Source organism: Mauremys reevesii, linkage group 5 (genome assembly GCF_016161935.1).
Source record: "Mauremys reevesii isolate NIE-2019 linkage group 5, ASM1616193v1, whole genome shotgun sequence".
Lineage (NCBI taxonomy): Eukaryota > Metazoa > Chordata > Testudines > Geoemydidae > Mauremys > Mauremys reevesii.
The window spans coordinates 71,131,878-71,147,201 of NC_052627.1; the positions used below are offsets into that span (position 1 = coordinate 71,131,878).

General features: G+C 43.6%; 1 protein-coding gene across 4 annotated transcripts in view; it reads left to right on the forward strand.

Moving 5' to 3' along the window:
• The window catches only part of GALNTL6 (polypeptide N-acetylgalactosaminyltransferase like 6), a 564,733-nt gene that overhangs the window by 81,064 nt on the left and 468,345 nt on the right, over positions 1 to 15,324 (forward strand). The gene's annotated exons all lie outside the window — the stretch shown is intronic.

The window sequence follows — 15,324 nt, forward strand, 5'->3', positions numbered from 1 at the left end:
TACATTTTTTCTAAATGATTCTCCAGGATTTCATTTTTGCTCAGAATGCTCTTCTATTTACAGAATGATTTCACCCTCAGTTATCAGGCAGTATTTTATTAGACAGAGATCAATGTCACACTATCATAGAGCCTCCTGCTGCTATTGTTAAATGAGAGTTTGAAGAATCCCAGCAAATCTTTAGTGGGGAAGGGTGACAAGTCCCACCAACAGAAGTAATGATAGACTGTGGTAGGAAAAAGTTGATGCAACCAGCAACAGTTTAGGATACTATGTAAGGGGAAAAGTTCAGAACAAGAATGGATGACTAACTAAATAACTTTTAACCTGTAGTGGTGTCTCACTCTCAATGGGGAGGAAGGTCACTCCATCTCCCTTCATCAGGCAACAGTATTCTGACTTGGGCCCCACTGGTCAGGGCCGAGCAAAAAGCAAACTATAGCTTGCAGTCTACTGGCTGGGGCAAACAGTTAAATCTGGGGCTCTGGCCTGATCCTCGGGCAGAGCAACAAGCAGTCTTAGCGCTGAGCCTCCTGACTAGGGCTGACATAAATCAACAGTCTGGGCTCTGGCCCTCCGGGTTTAGCCTTAGCCGGGAGACTCTAGGCTTATATTTACAGTACAGACCTTACAGCAGCACAGCTATTCCCGCTGGAGAGAGCTCTCCCACCGGCATAATTAAACTACCCCCAACAAATGGCGGCAGTTATGTTGGTAGGAGACGCTCTCCTTCCGACATAGCGCTGTCCACACCAGCACTTTTGTCAATCAACTTACGTCAGTCAGGAGTGTGTGTGGTTTTTTTTTTTTTCATGCCCCTGACCGACAAAATGCAGACAGCAATCTACAATCTACGGCTCTGGCCCTCTGGATGGGGCAGAGAAATAAACAGTCTTTAGACTCGAGCCTCCTGGCTTAGGAAGACAGTAGTCAACAGTCTGGAGCCCACAACCAACAATCTGGGTACAGGCTTTCAGACCAAGGGTGAGTGTGCTGTCAATCCTCAAGTGTGGAGTAGCAGCAAAGGGAATAGGGAGACCTGGGCCCAGCTTACTCCACCAGGTCCCAGCCCAGGGCCCTATTACTTGTGGGTGGTCCTGCCACTGCGTCAGCAGGGAAACTGAAATCTGCAGGCTGGTTTCTCAGCAGCACAACCAGACGGAAGTCTTGTTATCCTGGTCTACTTCCTACCTCACTTAGTTGGTGTTGCTCCATCGAGCTGGGGCTCTGTCTCATCACCTCACCATTGAGCAGTGGCAACTTCAGCCACTCTTTGGGGTCCTCTGTCTCTTCACTCAGTAGGGCACTGGTCTGCTTCGCTGCTGGGCCAGGGTCCCACAGAAGGTTCAGCTCTCTAGAAGAGACATCCATCTCCTTCTGTGGTGCAGCCACCACTGAGCTGCAGGACACACTCTTTTTATACTTGCTGACCTGCCCTGGTACTTCTGGTGAGGGTTTGGCTCCACCCATAAGCGGGAGAGTAGTCATCCCTCGCTCTCAAGTTCAGAGGGAGGCCACTCTGCCTCACTACAACCCATAAAAGGCCCTATTCCCACTTTTTTTGAAGTCATTTACCTCTGGCAAATTATTGGCTCACTTTTGGCTGGGTGGAAAGAAAATATCAGAAAAGTAAATAAATGTTTCCTTTTCATTAGAAAGTTTACCACTTACAACTCACTATTAGGACACTATTTCTCACATTTTACACAGAACTATCTCTAATAAAATCTTTAAAACTGACCACTCCTATACATTCATGTATCACCTCTGACAGCTGCCAGTACATCATATATTATTTGTCTGACTGGCTTTGCATGTGTCTGAAAGATCATAAGCAACTTGTACCAGGGAACCTATCTTATTTAATTGCAAGGAACCAAACACATCAATAGTGATAAATAATAATTAGATCTAGTAGAAACTTTCAAATGCTGATTTGTTTGACAAAAAGGGCACATTTTTCAACCAGCTCTCATAATATTGACAAGTATTGTGAATGTGGGGGCAAACCCAAAAACCTACTTAAAAACTAAAATGTGTGAGATTTTTTCCCACATCGTCTTCCACTCACAATTGCTAAAAATTTCCCCTTCATCCCTGTTTGATGGCAGCCTCAAACTCCCCCTCTGTTTTAGCTTTCTACATCAGCTACCTCTTCAACATGAAATCATTTCTGGTTTTCATGCCAGGAAGTCTTTACCTCAATCTACTACTTTCCTTTCCCCCTACTCTTCTTTAGTAACTCTTACACCCACTGCAGGACAGACCAGCTCTGTCCTTACTTCACCACCTCATGATGCATCAAACCCAAGGAAAATGGTCAGTCTTGAAAGTGTATAAACTCCTCAGGACTGATGTGCATCATATGAGGTAATCATCTGTTTTGAAATTTTCAGAGAACTGAACTGAATTAATAACGCTGGATGGAAAATGGTGGGGGTGGGAGGTGAGGGGAAATCACAAAAACCTGAGAATTTCTTTATAACAACCTTGAAATTCAAAAACAAAGACACAGACTGTATAAATACCAACACGATCAGGTAAATAAAGAATTTCAAAATGTACGGAGGAGGAATTAACCCAAAGAGAATTCCCAAAAGAATGTATTTTATTGTTTTTCTATCTAAATACCATATTGTATGTATTTATTTTAAAAAGCAAACAGTGTCCTTGTAGGACTGTATATTAATTTCCATATCCCAGTGTTGATTTGCATAGGATTAATGCAAAGAACTAACCCTTTTTTTCCTAAACTGTATGTTTTAAATATTTTGTTTACGCCTTGTGGTTGGCCAAATTATCCCCAGGTTGCCTGATATTATCTTCAGCAATTCCCACTGGCCAAGAATGTTTCCAGTAAGATGGAATTTTAATACATAATTGCACATCATCAAAGTCCCATTAAACTGCATTGTTGGCATGATAAATATGCTCATAAAGGAACCTCCTCTCCCCAACAGAATTTGTGTTGGTGTTCAAAAGAGTGTGAATGGAAACAATGCAGAAAATCATTAAAGTGTCCATTTCTCCTGTTTTTGCCAGTATATCTGCTAGTAATTTTGTTTTTCACCCACTACTAGTCACATGGGGCATGACATTTCTCAGAATCTCCCCAGAAGCAAGGCATTGTCAGCAGTGACTTATTAGGAACCAGTCAGCATTATAGTGACTGATTTTTCTTTTTCTTAATAAGTGACTTTCACCCCAACTGCCTCATTTGGAAAACCACAATCCTGAGCCACCCAAATTATTCTCCTGTTCTGATTCAACCATATTATTATACTATTCAGTGTAGCCCTGTATGATTGATTAGGCTTGGTAATATCTGTATGAATTGATTTGCAAAAGCAAACAAGGCTTAACTCTGACAGCCTTACTCACATTATATAGTACCTTATTACACAAGTAGTCCATTAGAAAACTGACTGCTCCAAATAGCTTAGTCTAAAGGAGAGAAATGATTTCCTGTGAAACTACTTGTGCAGTAAGATACATGTGAATTGGGGTGGCAGAATCAGACACTCAAGCTCTAATGTCTACTGCTCAGGCCTTGAAGGCATGATCCAAAGCTCACTGTAGTAAATGGGAAGATTTCCATTGACTTCAATGGTTCTCGAATCAGTCCCTGTATGAGTTGTCTTCTCTTGTACTTTTAGATAATAAACAGGGAAGGAACTTGATAACTGGTACCAACCTGTTGTTGTACAGCATGGTATATGTTTATAGCACTATACTCGTGATGAAACATGATTATTAAAATAGAAGTCTTTTAACATGGAATGAGCTGGTCTTTTAGAAATTTGAAAACTATATTTCATCCCCATTTCCGGCTATTTTATTATATTTGAGGAATGTAAGTAATATGCTCATTTACAAATAGATTTATTTTTGTAAACTAAAACTCTATGTCAAGTAAACATAGTGATTATACCCATTAATAAATTATATGCTACAATTTGAGAGCGATTATCCTAAATATATATACCATGGTGGCCTGTTTTGTCAGATCTCACAAATTAAGCAGATTTGGGTGTGGTCATCAGGAGGGCTGGGAGATTAATGGAAGGCTTGTCTACACAGAGAAGTTTACTGACAGAACTATAGTAGTATAATTATGTCTCTATAGTTATAACTGTGCAGCTCCCTGTGTGTACAACCTTTTCTGGATTAGTTTGTACTGCTTTCAAAGTGATATTCTAGTCTTTCTGGTTTAGCATACATGTCTCCACACAGGGAGCTGCAAAATTATAACTATAGATACATCATTATAGAATATGGTTATGCTGGTAAATGTTGTCTTGTAAACAAGCCCTAACTCTGTGTGTGGCGATAAGTGGTGATTAAATAGGTAGAACAGTGGCTGCTGTGCCAGTGACCCACTTTGTGCACGGGAGCACTGGGTTAACTTCAGAGCTATAAAAGCAAGGTCCTTGTGGAAATTCCTGAAGAATTCATTTGACGATGGCATCTGGTCTCTAGTGTTTTTATCAGGAATACCAACAGTAGACCCACAGACTCATTGCTCTGCTCCAAAGCCTAGCTGACAACTAGAAACTATTCAGCAAAAATACTACAAAAATATCTAATAATCACACTGTAAAGGCATTTTAATACCTGAAACATCAGACAGATGTTTCTAGTGTCTGGCTCTTCTTTTCTCTACATGGGCTAGAACTTCATTTCCAAACCAATTTTGTTCTCACCTCAGTATGAAAAGACTTATTATCTTCATGTTTTTGGAGGGGGTCAATATGTTTTTTTACCTCAGTCTGAAAAGACTCATTATAATTGTATTTGCAGGTGGTGAGGGAGGGGTCAGTTTGTATCAGTGTAACAGCCATGATGGAATTGTCTTCACTTTTGTGCTTTTGGCAGGGATACTTCAAGAAATACACTTAAAATTAATCCTTTAGTATTGCATTAATGGATAGTGAGCACTACAATTAAAGTTGAGAAGTGTTTTTCATTTTCTCACATTATCCCCAAAATGTTTCTTTCAAGCTGGTAATCTCCATCTTTGGTCTCAGTCCAAAGATGATTTTTTCGTGCCTTAAAGATTAAGGTAAATTGTTCCACTATTTTTGAGGTATGTAAAGATGTCAAAACCCAAGCCCATTTTCCTATTCTAAATTCTTTCCTTTCTCTGTCTCCTATAATTCAGATAAAGCTATAGCAATTCAGCTCAAACTTGGCAAAGTAATATTCTTCCTTGAAGAAAAATCAAGCTAAGCTTGAAGCACAATGGCTTAGTGTGTGTTTTATAAAAGCTTGAAAATCTGAACTCTCCTGAAAAAATATAGATCTGTATTCCTTTGAATGACTGTGCACATAGACACCTGAAGTACGTGCACCCAATGCATTCAAGTCAGAGGCCTTTGCCACTAGGCTGCCCACTTCTACCTCCAGTCTTGTCATGATCTGAGCCGAGGTCATAAAAAGAGGAGTGTCTGCCACCCCTCTCTCAGTTCCTTCTTGCTTCCAATGGCCAGAGTTGGAGCTTTTCCTTCAATTAACCAACTTTAAACCTTTAGTATATGTAGTTCTCATAATTAGTTAGCATTAGTAGAGTTAGTGATATTTTGTCATGAAAAAATACCCTTAAGCAGTGTGCCACTTGCAGGACTGTTATCCCTGTCATGCAGTGTTATGAGAGTTCAGGTTCAGTTACTTGACCACCATAATCCTTACATTCCTTTCAGAGTCACTGCTTTCCAAAATACAGTTTGTAATCCTGTGACCCTCATTCTTTGTTCCTAGATTTATTATTTTATATTTGGCACTGACAAATATACACATGAATCTTAACAGAATAATGCAGATGTTTCAAGCTTCAAACTACAGATGAAAGCATGTTTTAGAATTAATGGTAATTTTTAACCTGTTCTGCCTAAGTGAAAGTTTCTTTTTTCAGCAGAAACTAACAAATAATGGTCTTCTGCAGAGAATACCTAAAACTGAAAATGAGAAGTGGTGCCCATTCTGAAAGAGGGCATAAGCCTGTGTCCTCAGTCCCCCTGAGAAAATGGGTATTTTCAAATAGGGCAATTCATTGAGTTCTTTTGAAGATGTAAATTTTATACACTGGCCTTTGTTGGATGGTTAAACTTTCCATTATGAACATAACTGCAAAAAGGACCATTAATCATAAGCACAAATTTTCAAAAGCTATGTGTTGCACTAGATATACTCAACATGGAGAATATGATGTACAGAGAAATGTGGAATGTAGGATGGAAAGGCAAACTAGGATGTGTGAATCTAGGAAAATGTATGTAGATGCAAGAAGCAGGGATAACTTGGATCACAGGAAAGAGAAGGACCTGAGAGAGTACGTGCCAGCAATTTTCCTCTACTCTGGCAAAACAGAGGCAGTAAGCAGAGTTTAGCTAGCTAGTATCTTATGCATGTTTTCCTTTGCTCCAGAGTGGCAAAAAGCAGCCACAGCATACTGATGAATCTGGTCATAAATTTCAATTTTTAAAAATGATTTGAGGTTGATACTTCAAATCTCTAGAAATGCTGCTAAATAATTGTTTCCTTCAGAGTAAATTCTCACAGAAATCTGTGATTGATTGGTTCCAAGGACAGAATGGACCATTGTGATCATCTAGTCTGACCTCTTGTATAACACAGGTCCTAGAACTTCACCCAAAATAATTTCTAGAACATACCTTTTAGAAAAACATCCAATCTTGATTTAAAATTCAGTGATGAAGAATTTACCAAGACCTTTTGGTAAATTGTTCCAATGGTTAATTACTCTAAGTTAAAATGTACGCCTGATTCCCAGTCTGAATTTGTCTAGCTGCAACTTCCAGCCACTGGACTGTGTTATACCTCTCTCTGCTAGATTGAAAAGTCTATTATTCAATATTTGTTCCCCATGTAGATACTTGTAGACTGCAATCAAGTTACCCCTTAATCTTCTCTTTACGATAAATAGATTGAGCTCCTTGAGTCTCACTTGATTTACGGACAATCTAGGTTTGTATTCCTTATAGCAGGTTAGTGCTAGAACTCCAAGATACTTAAGAGGAAATAAATTTGCCTAATATACATCTGCTAAACTTAACTATATTTAATGAGACTCTTGGATGTAATGAATTCTTAAAGTAGATTTCCTTTTCAATTACATTTTGATATGAAGATAAAAGCAACATAAATAGCATAAGAATTCTAATTCTTATTTATTTTGGCATTCTATGTATGTTCACATTTTATTAATTGGATAAGAAAACTGCATCTACTTCCCCTTCAAAAAGAGAAAAATCAATTTTAATTTCCATTTTTAGTATAACAGCTAAAAAGCTGGGGGAAAAAATCAATAAAATTGCCAAAACCAGACCCCTCCCCCACACCCCTGTTCTTATTCTGTTCTTTTCTCAGGCAAAACTCCTGTTAGGGTCAATCAGGGAGTTGAAGCTAAGATTTAAAAAGAGTGTGTGCAGTTACATTAGGATGACCAGACATCCTGATATTAGTGGCTTTGTCTAATGTATACAACTATTACCGCTCCCCTCCCCTGAAAAAAAGTGTCCCAATTTTTCACACTTGCTATCTGATTCCCCCCCCCCCCCAAGTGACATTAGCCAGCACAGGCCTGTTAGGTATCCTGGGAATTAGAGCCATGGACAGCAACATGATTTTGTTTGGTTCTAGTAACTTAAGTAAAGCAATCCCTTTGAAATTCACTGCAGACCTATTTCTCCTCTGCCATGAGACACTGAGGTGTTTACAGGGGCGGCTCTAGGTATTTTGCTGCCCCAAGCACTGCAGGCAGGCTGACTTCAGCGGCTTGCCTGCGGGAGGTCCCCGGTCCCGCAGATTCGGCAGCATGCCTGCGGGAGGTCCGCCGAAGCTGCGGGACCAGCGGACCCTCTTGCACTTAATTTGACAGTGTTTGTGCTCCTTTCTATTTGCCTCACTAGGATTTGACTTCCACTTTTTAAAGGAAGTCTTTTTATCTCTCACTACTTCTTTTACATGGTTGTTAAGCCACAGTGGCTATTTTTTAGTTCTTTTACTGTGTTTCTTAATTTGGGGTATATATTGAAGTTGGGCCTATATTATGAGAGGGCCATGGCCCAGAGGAGACAAGGGGCATGCTTCCAGTGCCATGAGAAGGACCATATGAAAAGGCATTGCCCCCAGAGGAGAAGCGGGGGATGCCTGAGTTCTGGGCTCGGTCAGAGACTGCTCAGTGCAAGGGGGCAGTGAGGACTGGGGCCCTGATAGACAGCCATCTCCCACACCCAGCAGGGGAAGGTAGGGAGGTGATGGGTAAGATGAGTGGGGCAGAGAGGACCCAGAGAAACGGGGACCCATGTGGGAGTAGGACAAGCTATGGTGGGAATTCAGACCCTGGAAGAGGGAGATAGGCTGCTCCTTTTGGTGGAGAGCCTGCGGCTGGAGAGACACACCCTGTGGGACCAGCTGTGAGGGAAGCTGGGAAGATAGGGGAAAAAACTTCCCCCTCCCCTTTGGTCTGTGGTCTTTAGGGGGAGGGGGTGTGATGGGGTGGCTCCCCTTAACTGGTATATATGGGGTTAAAGCAACCCTGGGGAGGCTGCATGGGAGGCAGCCAATAAGGAAAAGGCTTGTAGTGCCAGCCAATTAGGGGAAGGTTTATTGGAGGAGCCAATCAGGGCCAGACTGGCCCATATAAGAAGGGGCTGCAGAGCAAAGCAGAGGTGGTCACTCGAGGAGGCTTCCCTGGTTTCCCTGAAGGAGGGAGAAGAGACACCACCATAGTCCAAATAGTGCTGCACAGGGTCAGGGAGCATGAGTGAGCTCCCAGCTGACTGCTGCCAGACTGTGGCCCTGATAGAAGGGCGGAGAAAGTGCTAGGGCTGTAGGGAAGTGGCCCAAGGAAACAGACTGCAGAGGCTGGAGGTCACGCAGCGTGTGACTGCTGGTTCTCCCCACACTCCCTTTGGCCCCAGTTGCCATTGACACAGGTGGCTAGACCCTGGACTGCAGCCTGCCACTGAGGCAAGTGGCTGGACAGAGGACTGCTGGCCCCCCTGAGTAGGGCACAGCCGGAGGGCTGTGTCCAGCAAACGTCACCATGGTCCTGAGAGTGACATGGGTCCCGATGGCAGAAGCGATGTCAACGAGACACCATTACGTGAAGGTGCACCTGCGAACCAGAGCTAATTCCCAGGACGGCCAGCAGGAGGTGCCTGGTGGTGGGTGACGTGCCCATTACAGATTAATAAAAGGTAATTAAGCAACTTCAAGGAAGATAAATATATAGAACAGTTGTGAGATTATTAAAAATATAAATATCTTTGCATATTATATTTGTGCTGTACTAGTGCCTAGAACACCATTTAGGCACATGTGAAGTCTAAACTCAATCAGGGAATGAGTCTGTGAATTTATAGTGTTTTAATAACAAATATGCTGCCCTCACTGGGCACTTATGTTGTACAGGCCAATATCCATTCAGAAAATGGTGGTAAAGCTCTGAATGAGTGTTTAAATTTAGTATCATGTTGGCAGAAATTTCTGAAGTGCAGTCAGGTTTTACTCACTCATACTTGCTCACTGCCCAGCTGAGAGCTACAGTGAAAATAAAGATTTTTCTTCCCCTTCCCTCTGCTTGCATCCAAAGTAACTTTACAGACTTGTCAAATGGAAATAGAAATTACCACTTATCATTACTTTATCAAGTCCATCTGACAAGGCTAGACAGAAACACAGTATAACTGAAGCTGGGCACTGTAAATTGAATACTTTAACACTCTGAGACAATTATTATGTAAATCTTCACTAGAAAAATGTTTTGTACAAGGTGTTTTTGTTTTAGGGTTTTTGTTTGTTTTGTTTTTTTGCATGCTTGTCATTAGCCTGATGCCAGGCGGGCACTGTATTCTCTGAAATATAATTTCAGCTAGGAAAGAATGTGTAGACAAAAACTCAAAAGAAAATTGAAACTATTTTTCTTCTTTGCTCTGACTTAGTCTGGCATGCTTTTATAAGAATTAAAAGAGAGAATATTGTGCTTAGTCTACTTCTATGATCTCTTAGCTGCTATAGCAGTTTGCTTCCTAAAATGTTTTGCAGACAACCTTCGCTGCACTTAACTTTTCCTGTGCCACTATCCATCAGAAAGGGCAGTTTTACAAGGCAGTTGATAAGTCTAGCAGGCGTAAAACCTGGTAGCTGGCCAGTGTACTGCCACTGGTTTCCCTTAATGTGTATAAAATATCGTTGTTGTTATAACCACAGGGTCAAACAAATTGCAGCTTTTATGAATTGACTTTTGCTATAAACTGACTGAAATGGTGCCTTCACTGCCCTCCTTTCTCATCATTTTAGAAACTCATTTTCTTTCAGTGCTTTTCTACAGAGCTTTGTTAGGTCTCTTAGAGATACTAACGCTCATAGTTTTGAAGTTGCACATCTTCAAAGATTTTATTACACGTGGAGATTTTATTAATGATCATTTTACCTCATTGTAGAATCATATTTCATGCAAATATTAGTCAGGAAATTCAGGAGAATGAAAAACAGATATAGGGAAGGATTTTAAAGCAGAAGTTAACTTGTAATTTTAAGTGGTGAGGATTAACGTCCTTCTCTCTGGCCCCCAAAATACCAAGCATTTATTAGGACCCTGTATAGTGTTAAATATCCTCCATGCCAAATAATTAATATTCAGAATTGGCCCCATTCAGCCTAATCCCCAGTCCAATTCTGAATCCTCTTCCTCATCCTCCCCATACCTGTCAAACAATAAAGGGTACACATGAAAGGTAAGTCAGCCTCCAAAATTTTAAGACTCTCCTTTTTCCTCCAGGCCTAATAGAGGCCACTGATTATCTCCCAGGCCTCATCATAGCTCTGGGAGCAGCCTCTTTTGATTCTCTCACCTACACTAAACACCAGAAGAGTGAGTTCTGATATTACAGTCTCCGCTTACAAACATACAGCTTCTTAAATTCCTGTCCTTACTTCTTATTAACCTAGAAACAGGCCTACAGAATGCTGTGAGGAAGGTGGGGGAAAAACCACCAGGGACCTTCATCAGTTTTGCCCTGAGGAAAAAATTCCTTCTTGATTCTCAAGACTAGTAATTGGTCAGAACTGCAGCATCCTGGAAACACACTTCAAAGTATACTACCATTACAGGGCAGAGGGAGTGGGATATCAACCAGGGCCGGTGCTACCACTAAGGCAAACTAGGCAGTTGCCTAGGGAGCCAAGATTTGGAGGCGCCAAAATGTGGTGCCCCCAATTTTTTTTTAAGCATTCCTGGGCTGGGCTGCCGGCGGCATGCTGACACATGCATCTCAGACTCCCTCTCCCAGCGCAGCGGCCGCTCCATGAAATTATTGTCATTGCCGGCGGGGGCCCCAGCAGCTGGGCAGAGCTCCACTTAGCCCTCACGTGGCACAAGCCCAGCGACGGGCGTGACAAAGGGTTTCGGCTCAGCCTCCACCAGAGGTGAAAGTAAGGCGGTAAGGTCCGGTACAGCGTACCGACAAGAGCCAGTACGCTGTGCCGGACCGCACCAGCTTCCGCAGCCGGGATTAAAAGGGCTCTGGGCTCCCCGCAGCGGCAGGGAGCTCTGAGCCATTTTAATCCCACCCACAGTTCCAGGCCCTTTAAATCCTGGCCCCGGCTGGAGCTGCCCTGGGCCCTTTAATTTGCCCGTGAGCCCCGGGGGCTCCCAGCCACCTCTGCAGCTGGGAGCCCTGGGTTGATTTAAATGTATACATGTATAATGTATGTGATTTATTGGGGGAGGGGGCACAAGGTGGAAGTTTCGCATAGGGTGCAAAATATCCTTGCACCGGCCCTGATATCAACCATGGCAGAATGATTGTTGGATGCTCTGAGGGGGCAGCGAAGTGAGGGCAGGAACAGATTGATCTGCATTTTAGCAAACAGCATAGAACCTCTTTCACCATGAGACTCCATGTCTCTGTTGTCACAACTAGAATGAACTTTATCTAAGGGTAACCCTCAGGGAAATGCATTTTAAAGGGTGACTGAACTATAAAAGTGAGGGGCAAAACACCTCAAAAGTATGTGCGCTCACGCTCTCACACACCTTAGAGAACAAAGGAACCAGCCCCTTGACTCTGGAGACAGATCCTGAGTTGAGAATTTGGTCAGCCATGTTGCTGGGAACCTGTGGTAAGGATTTTATCTTGAATCAAGTCTAGCTTGTTAACTTTTAGCTACTATGAAGCAGTTTGTCTTTTCCTTGTAACGATTTCTGACTTTAATACTTTATAATTGTATTTTTTATTATTATTCTAAACTAATTCAGTGCTGTATTTAAACCAAACTCTATGGTAATTCCAGTTAAAAGTAGCAAACTGTTGAATATAGACCTTTTATGGGGGAAATGGGCCTTTATATCTGAACTGTCCAGGAGAGGGCTTGAAAGTGTAAAACACACATTTTGGGAAAATTTGGGACTGGGGATGTGTTGGGGTCACCCTGTGAGGCTGTTGTAGACCCGGATGTGGCTGGTGTTACTGACAGGCTGCTGGGGTCACAGTTGCTATGCACAGACGCTCTGGGTTTGACCTGCTTGCTGGTTAGCTGTTTGTGAGCGGCCCATGTTGGGACCTAAAATAGCAAAGCACTGTGACTTTACTGGGCTAGATCGCATTTGCAATGTGAGGTCATAATCCTTTAAAGATCTTCTGACCATATGTGATATGCCCAGCAAAGTCTTATGAAAATATCTAGGGTCAAATGTTCTGCTCAACTAGCAAAAGGGAGAAAAACACACTCACCAACTGGGTATCTGGCCCATGAAGTTTCCTCTTATCTACACAGATGACTGATGAAATAATTGAGCTTACAAATTTAACTTAATTATAAGATCAACTGTAAGAAGTGAGTGAAAATGTCACAATAACCTGTAATATTAAGTGTTGATGGGAAAAGTTGCAAAAGGGAGACAGTCTGCATTAGTGCAAACAAAAGGGGCTTACAGAATATAACTCAAGGACTGTTAAGATCATGCTTAGTAAACAAGACAAGTGTGGAACCACATATCAATGAGCCAAAATTAGTGTGTTGGAAACTAGGCCTGATTCATGGACAAAATCCTGGGAGAATGGGTTATTCTGTCCACCATTCCCTTTTTTGATTCCTCAACGAAAGAGTTTTGGGGAAGAAAAATTGGCTACCAGGGCCAGCTTCACCATCATGGCTGTCACCCCAGCATATCCTGGGACCCAGACCTCCTTCATCCTAATCCTGAGAGATTCAGAGATTCATAGACTCTAGGACTAGAAGGGACCTCAAGAGGTCATCGAGTCCAGTCCCGTGCCCTCATGGCAGGACCAAATACTGTCTAGACCATCCCTGATAGACCTTTATCTAACCTACTCTTAAATATCTCCAGAGATGGAGATTCCATAACCTCCCTAGGGAATTTATTCCAGTGTTTAATCACCCTGACAGTTAGGAACTTTTTCCTAATGTCCAACCTAAACCTCCCTTGATGCAGTTTAAGCCCATTGCTTCTTGCTCTATCCTTAGAGGCTAAGATTAACAAGTTTTCTCCCACCTCCTTATGACACCCTTTTAGATACCTGAAAACTGCTATCATGTCCCCTCTCAGTCTTCTCTTTTCCAAACTAAACAAACCCAGTTCTTTCAGCCTTCCTTCATAGGTTATGTTCTCTAGACCTTTAATCATTCTTGTTGCTCTTCTCTGAACCCTCTCCAATTTCTCCACATCTTTCTTGAAATGCGATGCCCAGAACTGGACACAATACTCCAGCTGAGGCCTGACCAGCGCAGAGTAGAGCAGAAGAATGACTTCTTATGTCTTGCTCACAACACAACTATGAATGCATCCCAGAATCATGTTTGCTTTTTTTGCAACAGCATCACACTGTTGACTCATATTTAGCTTGTGGTCCATTATAACCCCTAGATCCCTTTCCACCGTATTCCTTCCTAGACAGTCTCTTCCCATTCTGTATGTGTGAAACTGATTGTTCCTTCCTAAGATGTCCTGATCGTAATGGAACAGAGAAAGAGACCCAGATGACACTGCTACCTCTACAAGCTCCAGCTAGATTTTTAAAAAACATCTGGGATGTGAGACTTTGTCTCCCTCCCCAAATATGTCCTCATCCTTCTCCACTTTATTTCTTTACTTTGCTATCCTTTTCCTTTTTTCCTTCTGTCTGATACAAGGGTTAGATAAGATGACCTTTGTGGTCCCTTCTAATTCTATGAGTCTTGCTTAGCTGGACAAGACTATATATTTAGTTAAACTGCTGTAAGCCTGTGGCCAGAAAGAGGCAATTAATAGCAATGTCCTACGCAGCCTGATGCTGGTACAAGTTTTCCAGGTTTTGATGTGGTTGATAAGACCATGTGCAGTGCCTGTGTTTCTCCAGCAGTGAGGTTGCAAGTGAGAATCCCGATTTTAACACATTGGTCGGGACACCCATTGTCCTGATATCGGGGACCACTCCCCATCACCACCAAAGTCCAGCTGGCATGGCAGCGCTTCCTGGGGCAACTTTCGGCGGTGCGCCCACCCACCAGCAGGAGTCTGCAGTGCTGGTGGTCCCTAGGCACAGAGGCGGAGGGGGTCTCCGCGTGCTGCACCGACTCCCTCCTACCCAAATCAGAACTGAGGGGGCAGGGCTTGCAGGCACTGGCAGTGGGCAGAGAGCCCTCCGGCCCCCCACCCCACCCACTCAAACCGACCCTAGGAGCCAGAGGGACCTGCCGGATGCTTCCCGGGAGCCACCCCAGGTAAGCACCACCAGGACTCCCCACCTTGCCCCCCCCCGGCAGGTCTCTCTGGGTCTTAGGGTTGGGGCCCCGTGCACAGCACAGAGTGCCGGAGAGCGCCGCCCCGGGTTCCCACCATCCCGGGAAGTGCTGCGAGCCGGCACAGCTGCGAGCTGGGGCAGAAGCCCGCCACGAAGTGGCAGCACAGCGCCACTGGGGGAGCCGCCACCGCCTGGCTCCGGGCGCCTGGAGGGGGCCCCAGCACCGCCCTGCCCCACAGACCACATAGCTCTACTCCTCGCTCACTGCATGGACAGCTCCCTGCGGTGCGCGGGCTCCGTTCAGTGTTGGATGCCGTGCACGCCAGTGGGGTAAATACCTCCCCAGCCCCCGCCACACCGCCCCACCAGCAGTTGTGACCCAACAAGGGCGTTTGGCAGGAGATTGCAGCCTGCAGCAGCCGGAGGCGGGGAGGGCACTAATGGGTCCGCGGCAGAGAGCCAGGGGCGGGTGGTGCCTCGATGTGGGGCAGTTTCCCATGTGTGTGTGTCCCCCAACTATCTCCCGCAGCAGGGGTGGGAGGTCATTAAAAATCCA